This window comes from Cylas formicarius, unplaced genomic scaffold, assembly GCF_029955315.1.
Source record: "Cylas formicarius isolate icCylForm1 unplaced genomic scaffold, icCylForm1.1 PGA_scaffold_3__17_contigs__length_32017465, whole genome shotgun sequence".
Lineage (NCBI taxonomy): Eukaryota > Metazoa > Arthropoda > Insecta > Coleoptera > Brentidae > Cylas > Cylas formicarius.
The window spans coordinates 26,970,188-26,989,285 of NW_026844326.1; the positions used below are offsets into that span (position 1 = coordinate 26,970,188).

The 19,098-nt window shown below is 35.2% G+C and overlaps 1 protein-coding gene across 4 annotated transcripts in view; it reads right to left on the reverse strand.

The window, feature by feature from the left end:
• LOC132699847 (protein jim lovell) overlaps positions 1–19,098 on the reverse strand; it is a 113,059-nt gene that overhangs the window by 8,756 nt on the left and 85,205 nt on the right. The window contains exon 1 of one of the 4 annotated variants that reach the window (XM_060666776.1): positions 12,817–12,914. The exons of 1 other annotated variant lie outside the window; for it this stretch is intronic. The gene's annotated coding sequence lies outside the window, so the exon portion shown is untranslated. Of the gene's footprint in view, positions 1–3,869; positions 3,935–12,384; positions 12,646–12,816; positions 12,915–19,098 lie in introns of those variants that run through there. 2 more of the 4 variants (XM_060666775.1, XM_060666777.1) reach the window with 2 other exon arrangements.

The following is a 19,098-nucleotide window of genomic DNA, read 5'->3' on the forward strand; positions in this document are numbered from 1 at the left end:
ATAATTTTATAGGACTTATACAATCATAGTAATTGTAGCTAATAGGCAAGTAATTTCTTCCTCGATTTTATTTATGCTCTTTTTCACTCGTACCGCACTCATGGGAGTTTTTTTGGAGTTTTTTTATTGAACCATTGAAATTTGTGAGAACATCTGCCCATCATGTCATAGTTAAGGATTTATAAACCTTAGATATTAATATAAGACTTTTTTTATTTACTAGTTAAACTATTAATCATGACATAAGTGCAATATATTAACCCATTAACCAAAACTAACCATCTTGTAATTGTCACTCCTTTAGGGGAGGAATACGGGAATCACCTTGTCAGTTCCGCAGGACCATCGAAATCGGCGCTAACCTGCCAATGATTTGCGGGCATGCAGCATCATTCTCAAGCAAAGTTTAAATTTCAAATCAATATCAAAGCTTTCAGCTTTTGGTGTGCGTTGTCACCATCAGGTCTAGCTTACGTATGAGAACTAAACTTATTTTGGGTTTTCTCCACATCAAACAACGCAAAACCATTTTAAAGGCGCAATTAATATATAGAACGTCAAATCTCAGCTGATCTAAGGTCTCCACATTGTTTCTAAGGAGGCAATAAACTATAATAAACGTCGAATGATTCGATTTTAAATTATTGGGTTTAGAAATTAATTTATTTATAAACTGTTTATAAGCAATTTCATAAAAACCTCCAAGAACGACAATACATAATTGTCTGGATAACGGCAATCGTATGGATGCATTTATATCAAGAGATAATGGCAATGCATTGTCTTTGTCGCCCAGATGAATTTCTCTTATCATCTTATCTTATCAAGAAACGGGTTCTGTTCAGGAATTGCAGAGTCCATAACAATCCGCGTACCCAACCCGGGTACCAACTACATCCAACTGACCCCTACCTCACTTGACAAAAAACTACTTCAACTCCACTACAGCTCTGGTGTTATTAGCCAGACCAACCTATAGTTGCCTTACGATTTGGCAGTTGGTATGATGGGTATTTTCAGATGGTATATACAAGCTGCGTTAAAAATTATGGGTAGCCAACAGCTTGGCAGGTTGGGTCAATAATGGGGAATTTTTTAAGGTAAAATTGTCGACACCAAAGTATAAATTTATTAGAGAGTTCAGTTTATCAGAAATTGTAGAAGAACATTCAATCTATCTTGATTGCATTTTGATTGGCAATAATTTTTATGTTTTTGAAGATATCGAGGAAAATAAAAAAGCGAAAAGTAGGATTCGCAGTCAATTTTCTTAAACAAGACACCAACAATTTTCTGAGATAATAGCCTATTATATAATAATTTAAATGGAATCTTTCGATATTTTGGCACAAATAGGTCAAATATTTCAAAAAACATATCCAAATAAAACTGCATCTTGCTTTGGCATCGTTCGTCATTAATTTTATGCGTTTTATGACATTTAAATTTAGTGTAATCATATATATCACATTTATGAAAAGTGAGGATTGAAATGCGGCTGCGGAAAAAGAGGAAACCGGATGTATTCCAAAGAACCCCATATAACTTGTTTTAATTTTTAAATCAGGTTTATTCCTATACATTTTTTTAATACTTAACACGTTACCGGTTTCCTCAAATTTCTTTGCAATATCTGTTTGGAATGAACTCTGGATATAGTCTAACGTACTGGCGACCCGCGAAAATTACCCCTTTTATGATTCTGATAGTTAATAATAATATTAATAAGAATTTCTGGCTAGTGAATGGACCTCTATTTCTCGAAACTGGATGACAAATGCAATAAACAGAGAGCATCCACCATGGGCGAATGGACGACAATTTATCAAAATCTAGATCTCCATAGCCCCGAAGAACCAATTGTACATTTGCGATCGATTCAATTCTGTAGGTTTTCGGGAGACGCACTTTACAAATACTGAGAATATTCGGGAAAATTACAGCTTTAAAGTGTGCTGGGACTGGACTGTCAAAAGGACAATAACAACAATGGACGAAATGTCGTGGTAAAGACCAGCATTCCCAACTCCAATAATATAATAGAATGCAAAGAAAACTGGCCAAGTATGCTGATCTGGCGCTTGATGCTGCTGATGTCGGCTAATGCTGTGGTACCTCGCTTAACAAAACATCTGTACGCTTAGTGGCAGATATGCAAAAATCGGTAAGCTATCGGGATACGCATATTACAGATACTGAGAATATCTTGGTAAATTACAGCTTTAAACTGTGCTGGGGCGGGACAATAAGTGCTACTGCTGTGGTAAAGTCTGTTCATAGATATAAGAAAGTGACTAACTGATACGAATTAACGAAAGACTCGGGCAAGCTGTAAGAATGAAATATGGCCGAACAGATCCGTACTTTGCTTAGAATTTAATTATTTGGGGTTTTGTTAGGAAAGATACTAAACAATATTTTATTTACTTATGTTTAAATCTAAAAGAAAATTACAAATAATTTTTATTACCTACTTAAATTACTTAAAATTATTCACATAATGTATCAGTATCACTATCGCTATCATCGCCTGTTCTAATTATTATTTGTTCTATATTATTTGCAACTTTGTGGAGGGACGTTAAAAACTTCGGTTTCTATAAGTTTGAGGACATTGGAGTTAACACGGGGAAAAACATTGTTACGACGAATCGCAGATTTCAGTCAATGGGATTAAATATACAGTGGTAAGGTGGAATCCTTAAAACTGTATGCCCTAGATTTTTTGCATAATTAACAGGTTAGTTAACAGGTAGGTTCAAGCTTTGTAGAACCTCAATTAATTGCTTTTTGGTATAATCTTAGTGAAAATAAATATCGTTATTATACATGAAATGGGATTCTTCACAATTTTCCATACAGTTGATGTTGGAATTTTCGTCAATGCGGCCGTTTCTTCTAAAGATGCTTGCTTGCTGGCACCACGTTCAGTGAGAGTCAAATAAACATTGTTTATAACTTCCTTAGTCTGAATAGAATAGTGTTTTCTACATTTGGGCGGGAGCATCTCCTGAGATTCAACACACGCTGTATTACACACGAAATTAGAATGATTAATAATAAACTTAAGCCAAGTAGTATACCAAAGCAAAGAATATTAAACAAAGGTAGGTATAAAATTATTTTCTATTACGGACCACAATTTTACCTGAATGTAAATTCCGAAACTTTAGGTAATAATCTTGTTGCATTGTATGATAATGACCACCCATGGATAATCCCATTCAAAAGCAATTGGTCACTTTCTTATATCTATGAACAGACCATACCTCGGTTAACAAAACCGGGTCCCTCTACAGGCTTAGTGGCAGATAAGAAAAAATCGGTAAGCTGTCAAGATACGCATATTACAGATACTGAGAATATCCTGGTAAATTAGATCTTTAAACTATGCGGGAACAGGAATGTCATTATCGACAGCAATAGGCCAAATATGATAGTAGATACTGTCATTCCCAACACCATAGTATACAGAAAAGAATCCAAAAAAACTCGGTTAACAAAACAGTGTCCCTCTGCAGGTTTAGTGGCAGATATGCGAAAATCAGTAATACTTAACATCTGCTTGCAATAAGGAGTCCTCATCCTCCTGCTGCCGATAATTGCGAAAAAACAGCACATCCGCCAAATCAAAAGGAAAACAGACGATAATAACAATAACTGTGTCAAATAAATTATTAGGATTATCAGCTTAGCGATAAGTCAAATATAAAATATATGATATTTGCCACAATTTCTTATTTTTGCTACTCTACACCGCAAGGAACAGACTATACCTATAACCGTTAACTTGCGACTTGAGTATCACGATTTTGCTTGTTTATGCCGACTTATTGCCCTTCAAAACTCACGTCTCGGTGGGTACTTACGTTCTGGCAGTGGCGTCCGCGCACTTATACCGTCTCTATACTTCCTCTACGTCACTTTGAACACGAATTTGTCGAAGGCGAGAATGCATGCATGTACGCACGAATGATATAAAAAAAAACGCGCCTCGAGGGACAAAAACTTTAGTTCGCAAAAACGTTTGTTTATAATTAAAGCGGTCCCCCCTTACCCCAGGCCGCCGGGCGGGAGTATTAACGCGTCCGCATTAAATCGGAGGTGTGTATGGCACGTAAATAAATTAACCCCCGCTTTAGATTTTGACAGGGAAGGTGGGATAGAACGGGGACGGAATTAAGGGCCTATTAATGCGTTAAGTGACGCGATCGTTTCGACGTCGACTGTCAGTTTCGCGGCTTTTTTTTTTTTCAAAATTCCTTCCCCGGACCGGGACGTTTATATCGGCAATAAAAATACGGTCGGCGAGCGGCCACCCTTGTAAAAGAGGTCATAAAATTAACAATCGGGGAAATTTTACCTATAACCCAAAATATTCGAGTTTTTAATACATATTTTGGGAGCGAAGAAATATTTCGACGACGTCAAAGGCATGAGTTTATACAGGGTGAGACAACGATAGAGAAAAGTTCATTCTCAGTGGTTTCAAAATTTTAAATATACGGTGACTTTTGTAATAATGTTGCAGCGAGTCTCCACTTTTACTTTTTTTCGCTTTTTTTGCATAAAATTTTGTGGAAAAATGGAATACACTGCTGCAAAATACTTGAAATATTGATAACGACATATGTTTATAAGTGGTAAAAGCATTGGAAAGCTGAGACAAATGGTGTTGAAATATCGTCGAATCTCTATTAGAGAAGTGGTTGAAGGCGTCACTATCTCGACTGGCTCGCGCCATTCAATTTTTTCCGAAGTTTTGGGTGTGAAACGTGTAGCAGCTAAATTTGTTCGGAAACTGCTTAATTTTGAACAAAAGGACTGCTGCACCACTTAAGAGCTATTAAAACACGTCAAAGGTCATGGTCAGGCCCAATGGAAGAACCCAGAATCGCCAGGACTGAAAAAAGCACGTCAAATTCGATCAAATGTCAAGGTTCTGCTTACTGTTTTCTTTGAATAAGTTATGCGCCGTTTTCGAGAAGCAGTACGAACAAAAACGTCCGGAATTGTGGGAAAACCATTCATGGATTTTGCATCACTTTGCCCCTGCTCACTCATCGTTGCTTGTGTCTAACTTTTTGGCCAAAAACAAAACCAGAATCCGGAGACGTCCCTGCGACTTTTTTCTGTTCCCAAAACTCAAGAAAACCATGAAAGGAAGGAGATTTGGAACGATTGAGGAGGTAAAGAAAAAATCGATGGAAGAACTCAAAATTATACCAGAAGTGCTTCGAGGATTAGAAAAAACGTTTTCACTGGGGCTGGATTACCTTGAAGGGGACAACATTAAGTTTGATGAATAACTTAAAATTTACCTTACTTTTTGAACACACATCGTATACAAATATTGTAAAGAGTGTTACAACGCACAATTTAAAGTTATTGTAACATCTCGTCTTGTGTTTATTTGCCATTTTTGTCCAAGAACAAAAAATCAAGGCTGACTTTTGAACAGAAAATTCATTAAATAAATATAAAAACAGAAGCCAGCTAAGAGATAATTCGTAAGTCCTTAAAAAAACATTTTTTATGATTTTTGGTGATACCTGTAGACTACAGACACAGTACTGTATTTAAAATTTCAGAGTAATTTTCAATATAAGCAAAAATGGCAATTTCATGTGTTAAAATTAGAGACAAAAAATAATAAACAAAATGCTTCTCAAGTTCAAATTTCCTTACTTGTAATTTTAGTTAATTAATTAATTATGACTCGATAACGATGTTTGATGGAATTAGTGAAAGCTTCAGAATGGATATTCAATAAGAAACTATTTTCATGTACAATTTTCATGTGTTTAATTTTTTACAGTTTTGTGAAACCAGGTGTGAAATCATCCTTACCATTTCTGGGATGTAGTTTTCAATAGCCGTCAACGGGATGATGAAACACTTGAGTTTTACGCTTCGTGAAGAAACTAAGCTATTTTAATGTGCAATCCCATGGGTGTGTTTGAACCTTTATAGTTTTGTGAAACTAGGACTTTTAAAGCAGGTTTATTTTAAAGCAAATATGGCCGTTTCATATGTCGAGTGTAACGTATGCGGAAAGAAAATAATAAAAAAAATGCTCAATTTCAAATTTCCTTACTTGCAAGTCATTAATTATGACGTGATGATGAAGTATGAGTAAACTAGGGGAAGATCTTTGTGAAGAAACTGAAACTGTGAAGAAACTGAGCTGCTTTTATGGATCAGTTTTCAGTTTTATACAGGCTTTCAACTTCCAAGATGTTTATAAAATGTATTATTCTCTATATTATACCATTGGTACTATAAAACTAATTATTGGGATTTTTTTGTGAATGAATGAAGAATTTGTTAGAAATTTCTAGAAACAGTGGGGTTTTCTCAGTTATCGTTCTCAGTTTTCGTGTTTAAGTTTCAACGTCGTTAAGGCATTTACGGCATTTCATTATTCACTCTTCAGACGCTCGATAAGTGCAAAATATTTTTTCCGAAGTAAAAAATAAAACTTTTACGTAGCCCACGAACGCCATTGAAATAGTAAAGAATGACGAACTAAATAGTGGCAGTGGCGCGCCGCTTTCTTTTCAGGGCCATTTGTCATATGTGCTTTTAAAGTCGGCCATTGAAGAGGGCAAAAGTTAAGACTTAGACGTTATATTTTTAAACTAAAAAAAATATTTTTTAGTTTTGCTGTAAGCGCGTTGCAAACTACAAATGTTAGCTAAGCAGGCGTTAAGTTTTGGTTAGTTATATATATTAAGCTCTGTTTGGAAATTTCGTTGAAATTTACAGTGGTTGTAAACTGTGATCAGACTAGATGATAACTGACAATTCCAGTGTCGTCCCGAGGACCTCCTTAACGATTACTTTTGACAATAAACTATCGATCGCTGGCTATTTACGAATTTTTTTTACATAATAAATGGGTTTGTATTTTTTTGTTTTTCAATGGTACCGTGTGGTTGAGTGATATTCATAAGAGAAATATTTTGCCAGAAGAAAAAGCAGAAACACAAAGAAATGAAAATCATTTTTTCCCACAAGGAGATAGTTTTGGTTAGTTTCGATTCCAAAGTCAGAAAAGTGATTATTTTGCGTAAAAACTTTATCTGACAAAGTTCCCATATCGAATCTTAAATCGTGGAATCTCCCTTGACGAAAATGATATTTTTGTAGAATCCGCAGAAAACTGTTTAAAATTCGCAATTTTCTTATTATTTTTATAAATTTTAGTTAATTTACGATGTGTATGAAACATCTCGACTTAGGATGGCAGTATTTTTGGTAGTTTGATCAATTTATAATTGAACACTTTGTTGTCTAAAAATGAATAATATTTTTCAGACGCTCTATAAGTGCAAAATATTTTTTGCGAAGTCAAAAATAAAACTTTTATGACGAACTAAATAATGTCAGTGGCGTTCGCGCCGAATTCTTCACGGCTTCGATTTTTTTTCTCTAAAACCTAACATGCTTTCTTTTCAGTGCCATTTGTGCGTTTGAAGTCGGCCATCGAAGAGGGGAAAAGTTACGATTTAGACGTCATATTTGTCAATTAAAAAATATTTTTTAGTTTTGCTGAAACAGCGTTGCAAATTACAAATTTTAGCTTAGCAGGCGTTATTTTTACTGAAGCTTTACGGATATTTTTTATTAACATTTCAAAAGCTCCGTTTGGCAATTTCGTTGAAATTTGCAGTGGCTGTAAACTGTGATCAGACGTTCATTTATGAGCAACTAGATGATAACTGAGAATTCCAGTGGTGTCCCGAGGACCCCCTAACTATTACTTTTGAAAATAAACAATAGATCGCTGGCTACATAATAAGCGGGTTTGTATTGTTTTGTTTTTCAATATTACCGTGTGGTTGAGCGATATATATATAAGAGAAATATTTTGCTAGAAGGAAAAGCAGAAACACAAAGAAATGAAAATCATTTTTTCCTATATGGAGATAGGGTTTTGGTTAGTTTCGATTCTAAAGTCGGGAGAGTGATTATTTTGCGTACAAAACTTTATCTGACGAAGTATCTTCGTATCTTCAACTAGAAAACTGTTTAAAATTGGCCATTTCTTAATTATTTTTTTAAATTTTAGTTAATTTACGATGTGTATGAAACATCTCGACTTAGGATGGCAGTATTTTTGGTAGTTTTATCACTCTATAATTGACAATTTTGTTGTTTCGGCTCTATATTTATAAAAAAAAATTATCGACATCCGCCCCACGAGAAGCGAGCGACCCCCTAATCAACGATCGCGCCCCTTTATCTACGTTCGTTTCGCGTGTTCCTTTCCAAATATAAAGGAGGTTCGTTTGTTTTCGATACGCGAGGTCCATACGTGTGCACGTGCGATATACTCACACACGCTCACACAAATCACTACGTAGCAGTGACGGCGGGGAATTTTCTACGTGTCATGCGATTTCCACATTTGTTTTGCATGGCGGGGCGGCGGGGGAAGGTGCCGTTTTTTTTTTCATTAACTTTGATTGTGGTAGATTGGTTTCCACCGGTGACCCGGATATTTTCGTGTACGATAACGCAAAAGTTACCCCGTTTTAAAAACAACGTCCTTTAATTTACCAACTGTCGTGTGGTTACGTCAAAGTTCTGAAATATGTAAATGCGTAAACGATTGCGTAAAATCTTGTAGAAAAGAAATCAAAAACTATGAGAGATCCTTGGGTGATCACTAAATTAACTTTCTTGGAAAAACAATTGTTAGATTGCGTTGTCTTAAAAACACCCCTAAACCTAGCAATGCGCTGGATGTAACTCAAGGTTACACTCTTTAAATCGGTTCTGGCGGCATTTTATACACATTAAAGTGAATGCGTACCAATAAAGTATTGCTTTACCGAAATGTAGCGAGTTGATTTTTGTTTTATTTTATTTAGATACAGACAGACAGATTTTGAATATTTTAATACAATTTTATAAAACTTGTGACTATTTTTTTTTCAATTTATCCGCAGAAAAACTAGTATGCTCTGGATAGCATGTTTACTGAGGTGTCCATTGCATTGAAATGAGTAAGTTTCGTTTGAGATGTAACATGTACGAATAAGATTACTGCATAATTTATAATTTAATAACAAAAGCACTCGTGAGGAACTGATGACTTGGGTACAACTGATCTTAAATAGATAACTACTAACAGCACTTTATAATAATTTTTAGTTGCCAAAAAATGTATATACGAGGTTAGCGCCAAAATTTCCCGGCCTGACATAGATGCAGCTCCAGTATCACGATAAAACTGTGTCTTCTTTTAAATATATATCTTAATAGTTTTTTATTGACAGTACTTTAAACAAGACGTGTCTGAAAAAATGTCGCAAATAACGCAAATTGGGTATAGAGCAGTCATAATGTTTTTGACAAAAAAAGGGTTAGCACCTAAAATTATTAAAGAAAATTTATATGGTGTGTACGGCCAAAGTTCTCCTTCGTATTCTGTAGTGAAAGAATGGGCAAAACGTTTTCGAATGGGACAGGAGTCCCTTGAAGATGATTCAAGAACTGGTCGACCAGTGGAGGTCATAACGGAAGATATTGTTGCGATTGTGGAAGAGGTGGTATTGAGTTATCGACGTCTAAAAGTCAAGGAAATCTCAGAAATTAATACACACACAAGTGTTCGTCGAATACTGCATGATCATTTACGTATGCATAAGGTTAGTGCAAGAAAGCTTTCGGCTATTCAAAAACAACGCCTTGTCGAGTGTGCACCGTCTTTTTTGGAACTCTGTGGGTTGGAACCGAAGCCTGTGATAGAAACTATTGTGAGGGGAGATGAAACTATGGTTGTTTATTATGACCCTCTATCGAAAGAATCATGGAGTGGCGTCGTAAGGGTGAAGCACCTCCAAGAAAATTCAACAAAAAAGGTGATGGCCACGATCTTTTGGGAATGTGAAGGAATTCTTTTGATAGATTTTAAAGAAACTAATATCACCCACAATGGTAAATATTATGCAACATTATTACATAAATTGCGAGACTGCATACGTGTAAAACGTCGAGGAAAACTGACCAGAGGCGTGCGTCTTTGTCGATACTGCTGGTGTTGCACAAGCTGCCATTTTAGAGTGTGGGTTCCAACAGATAGGTCATCCTCCCTATAGTTCAGATTTGGCCTCCAGCGACGTATTAAAGTATATTTGAAAAAGGACTTACCTGGACCGCGGTTTAACGACGAAGCTGAGTCAAAAGAGATTGACTGCTTTAGCTCATTTTGCTGACAAACCCAAAGAATATTTTTTGAGTTGTTAATAAATAGATGTAATAAGTGTATTGAAGTTAAGGGGGATTATATTGAAAAATAATAAAAAATTGTTACTCTACTTTGCTTCTTTCATATTCAGGCCGGGAATTTTTGGCGCTGTCCTCGTATGTATATTTCGTATTACACTTGCGATTAAAGAGTTGTAAGTAACATTCAATAAAAATGGTTAAGTCAACTACCCTCTTATTAACGAAACTTGGGCATATGTTTCATTCATTCGTGCAATATTTTTGGTTCTAATGTCACAATATAACGTTTATGCTTATATGGAAAGTGACGTTGAGCCTTGCGTTAGATATCACTAGTAACTGGCGTAATTTGCACTGTTCTACAGTAACTGTAAAACGCAAAAATTTCGGACACGTCGGTTCGAAACGTCACGTTTAGATTATCTTAGACCTTTAGTGACATTGACAAGGTTGTTTCGGAAAACTTCTCTCAGGAAATGGTAACAAAGTATTTCACTGCGGTCGTGAAATTTTGAGTTGTAAGTCGCAAAAACATACGATATTTTAAAATTTTGAGTTATGAGTGGAAATTTTTATTTTAAAATATCGAGTTGTTATTTATCCACATAAAAAAAAATGAAGTTATGAGTCGAAATGTTATAACAAAATGCTCCTCCGGTGTGTCAAAATTTTATCCTAAACTAATAATAACTCAATTTATCCCATATTTGCTCACGTGGCGTGTGTTATCACGAAAGTTGACAGAAATAATTGTTTTTTTGTTTTATATTACTTTCAGTCTTAAGCAACTAATTATTGAGTTAATTTCGATAATGTATACTACATTTTTTATCATCATTTTTTCTAGTTTTAGTTTAATAAAAAAAGGCTATATGAGAAATGTTAGTGAAAAACTTATCAGTCAGAATCAGTTAGAATCGATCATCTCCCAAACAAATTGAAACTTACATTTCCTAAGAAGTCCTAAAAAAACGTGACAATTTAAAATTTTGAGTTATGAGTCGAAATTTTAGCACAAAATTTCAAACCCATGCGTGTCCGAATTTTAGAATTATCACGAAACGGCAGAGAAATAATAAAGATTTTTTTATATTGCCTTGACGCTTAAGAAACTAATGATTGAGTTAATTTCAATACTGCATACTACATCTTTGATCAATGTTTTCCCTAGTTCTAGTTTAGTGAAAAAAGGGTATATAATTACATAATGCACGCTTAGTGACCGACTTTTTTGAAACGTTCTTATTAAAAATTGAAAAACTATCCATGCAACATTTATTAAAATCATTTTGCGAAAAAATCGAAACTAACCAAACTCTGGATACACGCTACTGGTATTTTCCGTAAAATTTTAAGTTATAAGTCGTAAAAAAATGCGACATTTTAAAATTTTGAGTTACGAGTCGAATTTTTTATTTTAAAATGTCGAGTTAAATTTCGACTTGTAATTCATACAAAATTTTGAGTTATGAGTGGAAATCTTACCACAAAATAATAACTGAATTTGTCAAACCAGGAAAGACATAATAGGTTTTTTTTTCATATTATCTTTAATTTTTAAAATTTAAAATGGAAGGGTACATAATTACATAATGTAAGCGTCGTGGCCTACTTTTTTTAAGGTATGGAAGTTGAAAATATGAATATATGAATTTAAACATTTTTGACATGACATTTTAAAATTTTGAGTTATGAGTTGAAATTTTTATTTTAAAATGTCGAGTTAAATTTCGACTTGTAACTCACAAGGTTTTGAGTTGCGGGTCGAAATTTTACCAGAAAATAAAAACTGAATTTGTCAAACCGGGAAAGACATAATAGGTTTTTTTCACAATATCTTTAATTGTTAAAATTTAAAATAGAATTTCAAGTTTTTAGTTTAATGAATAAAAGGGTGCATAATGCTACATAATGTAAGCTTCGTAGCCCACTTTTTTAAAAGTGTCGAACTTGAAAATACGAATATTTATGGTTTCGTTCTTATTAATAACTCTAACCGATTACACATCCAGTTCCAGTAGATAAATCAACTTTCTTTGCGCTCATCGGTGCACTTTTTATTGTCGATCACTTTGCACTTTCAAACCGTCACCGGAGCCCCAAATTTGGCGCCCGAAAAAAACCGCCCCCCACACCGACACTTACCCCAGCGTCCCCCGCGGGCCGGCGGGACGTCGGCCGTCGGGTCTTCAAAAATAAATACGTACAGGGCGATCGAAAAAACGGGAAAAACACGACACGTTGCGACCCTTGGCGCGCGCGACGTTGAGCGGAAAAATATCCCGCGACGGGAGGCACGTGTCGCTCGACCAATGGCGTCGCGACGCCGGTTTGTTATTGTTGCAAAGGGTCGCATCGTGCGTGTGTGTGCGTTGCTGCAGCACCACGTCACCCACTAAAACACCAAAAGAGAGAGCGGAACGAAGAATAAGCCCCGGAGGGCGCATATTCCGCACGAGTTTATTTAGACGCACACGAGACACACAGATACACACATATACGTGCACAACACACACACGCGAAAGGGGAGGGGGGTGGCGGCGTGTGTGTGTGTGTGTGTGTGTGGTGGACGCGCACCTTTGCCTGGAACCACGACGGCGTCGCGACGACGACGACGAGGGACGTTTTCTTTGAGGGGTCGTAAGTCCGACTGTGTTCAAAAATATGCCGACTAGCAATGGACGCATAATTCCAGTTTCGCCCGTTAATGAATCCGATTAGACAAAGCCTCGTGAACGGCCAAGACGCAAGCGCCTTCCCCTCTCCTAAGATCGCCCCCCACCGCCGCCTCCGCCGCCGCCGCCGCCGTCTTTACTCTTACTGTTTTACCCTTAGATATAAATTAAGGGGCGGCGTGTATTTAGAATCACACACGGTCCCGCTACCCTCTCTCTCGACTCGTCAACCACTAATTACTCGAAACGAGGACGGAGCGAGGGTGACGTCGTCTCCGTCGCACCGCTTTGCATAAATGCACTAAGAAATCGTCCGCGTGGCGGTGCTCCCCCCGCCGCCGCGGCTCTTTCTTTTTACGAGACGCCCTTCTTTTTCGCCCTTCGTCGTACACTCTTTCCTTTTTCTTATTTCGCTAAACAAAACTCGCAACCCCTTCCCGCCGCCGACGCCCGCCGTCGCCCCCCGGACGCACGCTCCCCCGGCCCCCGTCTTCTTAACGAACGCGCGCTTAAATCACAACTTTATATTTTCAATACCGGTTTTTTTCTGCTTTTCCTATTTTAGGGAAATTGTTTTGCCAAGTTTTTATCTGTGGGGGCGGCACGCCGAGGGTCGGAAGTCGCCTAAACACAATTAAAAAAAAGATTATGTAGCTTTTTTACCGATTAAACTAGAACTATGAAAAACATCTCAACTCAACTCAAGATTTTAAAAATTTTTGATCTTGGCAAATTTTAAACTCATAACTCAAAATTTGAAAATTCTTTTTTGGTAAATATCAATAAATTAAGTTGTCATTTTAAGCTTAAATGTCGGCTCATAACTAAAAATTTTAAAATTTCGTATTATAAATATAAATTTTAAAATTTCTTGATAACACATACCAGTTTTGCAAATATCGGTAAATTTTAGGGTAAAACTTTAGACCCATAACTCAAAATTTTAAAATTTGGTGTTATAAATCTAAACGTTAAAATTTCTGTTTCTGTTTTCTCATTTTGGGCTTAAATGTCTACTCGACTCATAACTTAAAAATTTCGTTTTTATAAGTCTAAATTTTAAAATTTCTTGATAAAACACCCCAGTTTGGCAAATATCGTTAAATTAAGTTAATATTTTCGGGTGAAAATTTAGACTCATAACTCAAAATTTTGAAATGCCATGTTAAAAGCCTAAATTTTAAAATTTCCTGATATCCTGTGGAGTATCAAATATCAGTAAATGAACTGCGAAAAAAAGTTCTCGACACGTTATTCTGAGTTATTTCTTTTCGAAGTGACAGTTTTTGAGTTTTTTAAATATTTCTTTATTCCATTGTTTAATTTGAAATAAAAATGTTCCAATTTCTGTTCAGGATGCAAAAAGCAAAAAAAAAATGCTGTAAATTTTGCGACTGTAAATGTGCAAGTAAATCGCCCTACAATAATTGCAAATTTATATGACGCAATTTATATTTAAAATAAGGGTTTTTCAGTCAAATCTGCCAATGTAAATTTTGTTTAACGTTGTTTCGAATTAAAATGGATTTATAACTAAAGGCATGGAACGTTCAGAAAAGGCAGTTTAATATTCGAAAAGTATTATTCTTCAATACCTATTGAAGAAAAGTCTTCTTTATTTTCGAAAGGTGGTCAATTGTTAAACCAAGAGATTTGTGATAGTTTTCATATTTAATATCCGATATGTGATACTTAAAAAAGCAGAATGTGCGGCTCATAATTGTAGGGGTCGCATATACATATATTCTGAATCTGATTTTTTTTCGAGGTGATAGTTTTTGAGTTTTTTATAATGTTTCTATATAATTCTGTACAAAAATGTTACAATTTCTGTTCAGGATGCAAAAAGCAAAACATAAAATAAAATAATTGCAAATTTATAAGTCGCAATTTATATTTAAAATATGGGTTTCTCCGACAAATCTGCCGGTGTAAACTTATAACTAAAGGCATGGAATGTTCGGAAAAGGCAGTTAATTATTCGGTAACTATATTCGGTAAATGTCCTTTATTTTCGGGAGGTGGTGAATTGTTAAACCAATGAATTTCTGATATTTTTCATATTTAATATACGATATGTTCCAGTGACACTTAAAAAAGCAGAATTAGTAAACTAAAGAAATTAATCAAAACTACCTAATTTCAATAACAATTGAATATATTGCCAGAGATATTTTTCAATATTTCACGAATGTAACTTTTTCGATACAAGATGTTTCGGATTTGGTGAACAAGCAAAATATGCTTCTATGGATCTTAGGTTGTCTCGTTTCCATATCACGTGGAAGATGACCCGAGTACATTTAAAAAAATAATCGCTCACTCACTTTTCACATATACGGAACCAGATCGATATATTATCGATAAGGATCACTAACCGAAACCCAACTGATCGATATATGTCATCTGTGAAAGCTACCGTTTTCCGGGCTATTACTCCGGGAGAGATGTCGCGTGCAATAACAATAACCGAGACGCGACACCTTTTACACGACTAAAAGATCTGCGAAAAATCCGAAACGATTTATACCGTCGTTGACTTGTCAAACTCGAAAAGGTCCTAACGGTAAAAGGTCTAATTATTTCGGACCCTGGAAAAAAGTCTCGTCGGCCTCCGGCCGGTTGACGTCGCGCCGCGGACTTTTTTCCACGCGTTTTTCGAAAATTAACCGCCTCGTTCGTCGACAACGTTTTTGCGTACGTGTCGTCGATCGATTCGTTAATAGATCGGATGCAAATCTCTATCGATTCGTTAAAAACAAAAGCCGCGGGTGGAAAAAACGCCACTTCAAACGGCACCGGCGTAAATTGAAAATGCAAATGGCGCGGGGTGGTGGTCCGAAATTCACGATCTTCGCCGGAACGAATTTAGAAGACGCGAAAAAGCGTTCACCAAGTTATTATTATAGGTGATACTTAATTAGGGAGGCGTTAAACGCCGCGCATTGACGCGTCGCATCGTACTACTTTTCAATTAAGTTTTTTCTAGACTCGGTGACAAAAAAAAACGATAGTGTCGATAAATTATCGATAAATTAGAAAACTTTTTTACTTATACATCATATACTGATTGCTTACAGCGGTTTAGTCAAAGCAATGCTTAATTACGGCATTTTAAGTTAAGGTGGGGTTTAGTGTCACCAACCAATCAATATTCTACGAAAACGTACTAAACACAATACTTACAATACAGAACGATGCAGCTGTACGGAGACTTCGCTTTACATGAAGCAAAATAATATATACTTCCGGAATAAATAAAACTTTTTCCAACCAAGCAACAACTGTTCTTTTAGTATGTAGGTTTTTTCTTTTGTTGTTTGCAATTTTTTCTTCTCTCGTCTTTTCTTTTAAGTAACAACGCCCAAGTTGAAGTGTATGTTTATATTATATACTGACCAGTGAAATTAAGGCACCACTAAATAATAAATAGCTACTAGAGTACATACATTACTAATTTATACAGTTTTTAAGTTTCAACTTTGCTAGAGAACACATCGATTGGGCTGATGAACACTGGAAAGGGTTCTTTGGTGCGATGGCACAACTACAACACAGATACCAGTATAAGAGTTTATCAAAGACCGAATGGTATGACCAATGTAATTTCCAACACACCAGATTACATTTGGTTTTTTATATTATCAATAATATTCTTAAATATTTTGCTTTGGGTGTTTCTAACCCCATAATATATTATTTAAATAAATAAACAAAGACCTCAACACGAATAGTTTATAATGTATATTAGACTAATATCTACATGAATGGGCGTTTTTCTAATCTCTTTTTACTATCAGCTAAGAAATGTAAAAAGAAGTGAAATACATATATTATTTTTATACACCTATAAAAAATTAAAACATTAGGTGAAACGTATCACTTTCATTATAGGTTATCCAGTCGTAATGATGTTTAGAAGTTATGTAGCAAGTACCTATATGTATCAGATATGTTTATTTATTTATTTATTTATTTATTTTATTTGTTTATTTATTTATTTATTACAAAGGTGCCCTAAGATGAAGAACTAACTTCACAATTTACAAGGACACACTAACAATTATACCATTATTTAATTAAAAAAGTAAAACTTATAAGTAAGTACCTACCTATATCTACGATAAGCAGAAGATAAAAAAAAGTAACAATCAAACTTAAAAAACTAAACTAAACTAACTAAAGATTAGTTATGTTTTAGGAAGGACTGAGCTTAACTGCTCGTACTGACCCTTACTTTGGTGAGAATTTTTTGTTTCAACAAGATGATGTTTGACCGCATGTTGCTCAGATCGCGTAATGAGAAATTGAAACTATGAAATGGTCAGTACCCAACCAATTCAATTGGGACAGACAACTAACCCACCTTACACTTTGAATTGACTTACTCGAGATATCCTCCAAATTTGGAGTAATTTAGGTCAATAGTCGCTGCCGTGCTTTTATTCAAAACAATTTTCTCTTTTGTTATTACCTTCATTATTACATCTGTTATAGGCATTCGAATTAACAAATTAACTAATTATTGCTAAACTAATACCTGCACACAGATCAGTAGCCTACGTGATATGATATAAATTGTTAATGTTACAACGGTAAAATGAATTTCATTTCAAAATGTCGTAATTTATTTCATTATCGTATATTTCCAGAATGAGTAGAACAGATAGGTCAAGCGGTTAGTGACAAGTACTGGATGTTTTCTGTTTTTGTCAATTAAAATAAAACATAATATTTTTACTCCAGTTTGGTAATTAATGTGCAATACCTCAAAAACTAAGATAGTTTTCATAAATAAACAAGCTTGTTTTCTGTTTGCTGTCGAAGATTTGATTTGGTCCAAACTCCGTATTCGGTGTGCATATTAATATTACTAATAACCATTGGTGGTGAAACACCTGCGGACCACTATGGAACTTTCGCAAAATCGATGTAATTTAATTGTGTATAAAATGTCCTTCACGTCTCGTCGAACTTCAAAGTTCCAAAAATTTTTTTTTTCAAATATTTTGAGCAGCGTACGCGATAGATGAAAACCCCAAATACAAAAATTGTAGGTCTTGATGCGGCCTATGACACTGTTTGAACCAATTAGCCATATTTTTTACGATTTTTGATTTGCGGCTAATAATTTACTCTGTAAAAGAACAATTTTCTAGGTCTTTTAGATTTTTGCCTACAATTTGAAAAACCTGTATATAATCGAAAAAATGCCTAAAATAAAGGTTATTGCACTGAATCTTCCGCGTCTGCTGGCTAAAGAATTCTGATGATCGGGTGAACGATTGTGGAGAACATATTTTTCTGGAAGCTAAAATTACCAAAAAAAAAAAAAAATCGTTTTTTTTTTTAAAAATACTTGGAAAAATTTTATTGTGCCCAATTTCTACCGTTTATATGTGGACACGGACTTTTACTGCTCTGCTAAATTTGAAGTTAACATCTGCAAGTTTAGGACAGTTAACACATTTCTCATTTACCACGGAATATCGGGAACACCCTGTACAATAGGTGAAAACCTTAAATATAAAAGTTTTTCAGAGCCTTTCAGTTATAACCAATTTTCAATAATAGGGGGATCCATTTTTCAATTTTTTTTAATTTGCGGCGCACCCTACATATTTTTGAAAAATTGTAAAAAATAAAAGTTTATAGAGCCGTATCTTCTGCGTCTTCTGGTTCAAGAATTTTTTTGGTCTCGTAAACAGTTTTTGAAAAATGATGTTTTTTGTAGACCCTTGCACGTGCGATTTTTTATTTTTTTAGAATACTTCCCGACCCCTCAGCCCCTCCCATTTTCAATAGGTTCTGTCACGGGACAATACTGCATATATGTATGCATATAGATGGTGTTTCATAGCAAGGTCCAAAGAACAGTCGAAAATCGCGAAAAAAGCTTATGTGCCTTGTGGAGGGTTATTTCAATTCTGTAGCTCCAGCGGGTCGAAAGTTATTCAGGAAAAACCAAAAGACGAGAACGGAGAACGAAAATTTTTTGTCGAACGGTGATCATTTCTGTACCAACGGCGATCCCGTAGGACATACCGTTACCGAGATATAAAATTTTTGTACGAGCGCAGATACTTTCGAAAAATTCGATTTCATCGATTTTCGAAAGTAACAAGAGAGAATAAATTGTGCAAAGTCAATAAACAAAGTTGTTAAGCGATATAAGTTTTAAAAC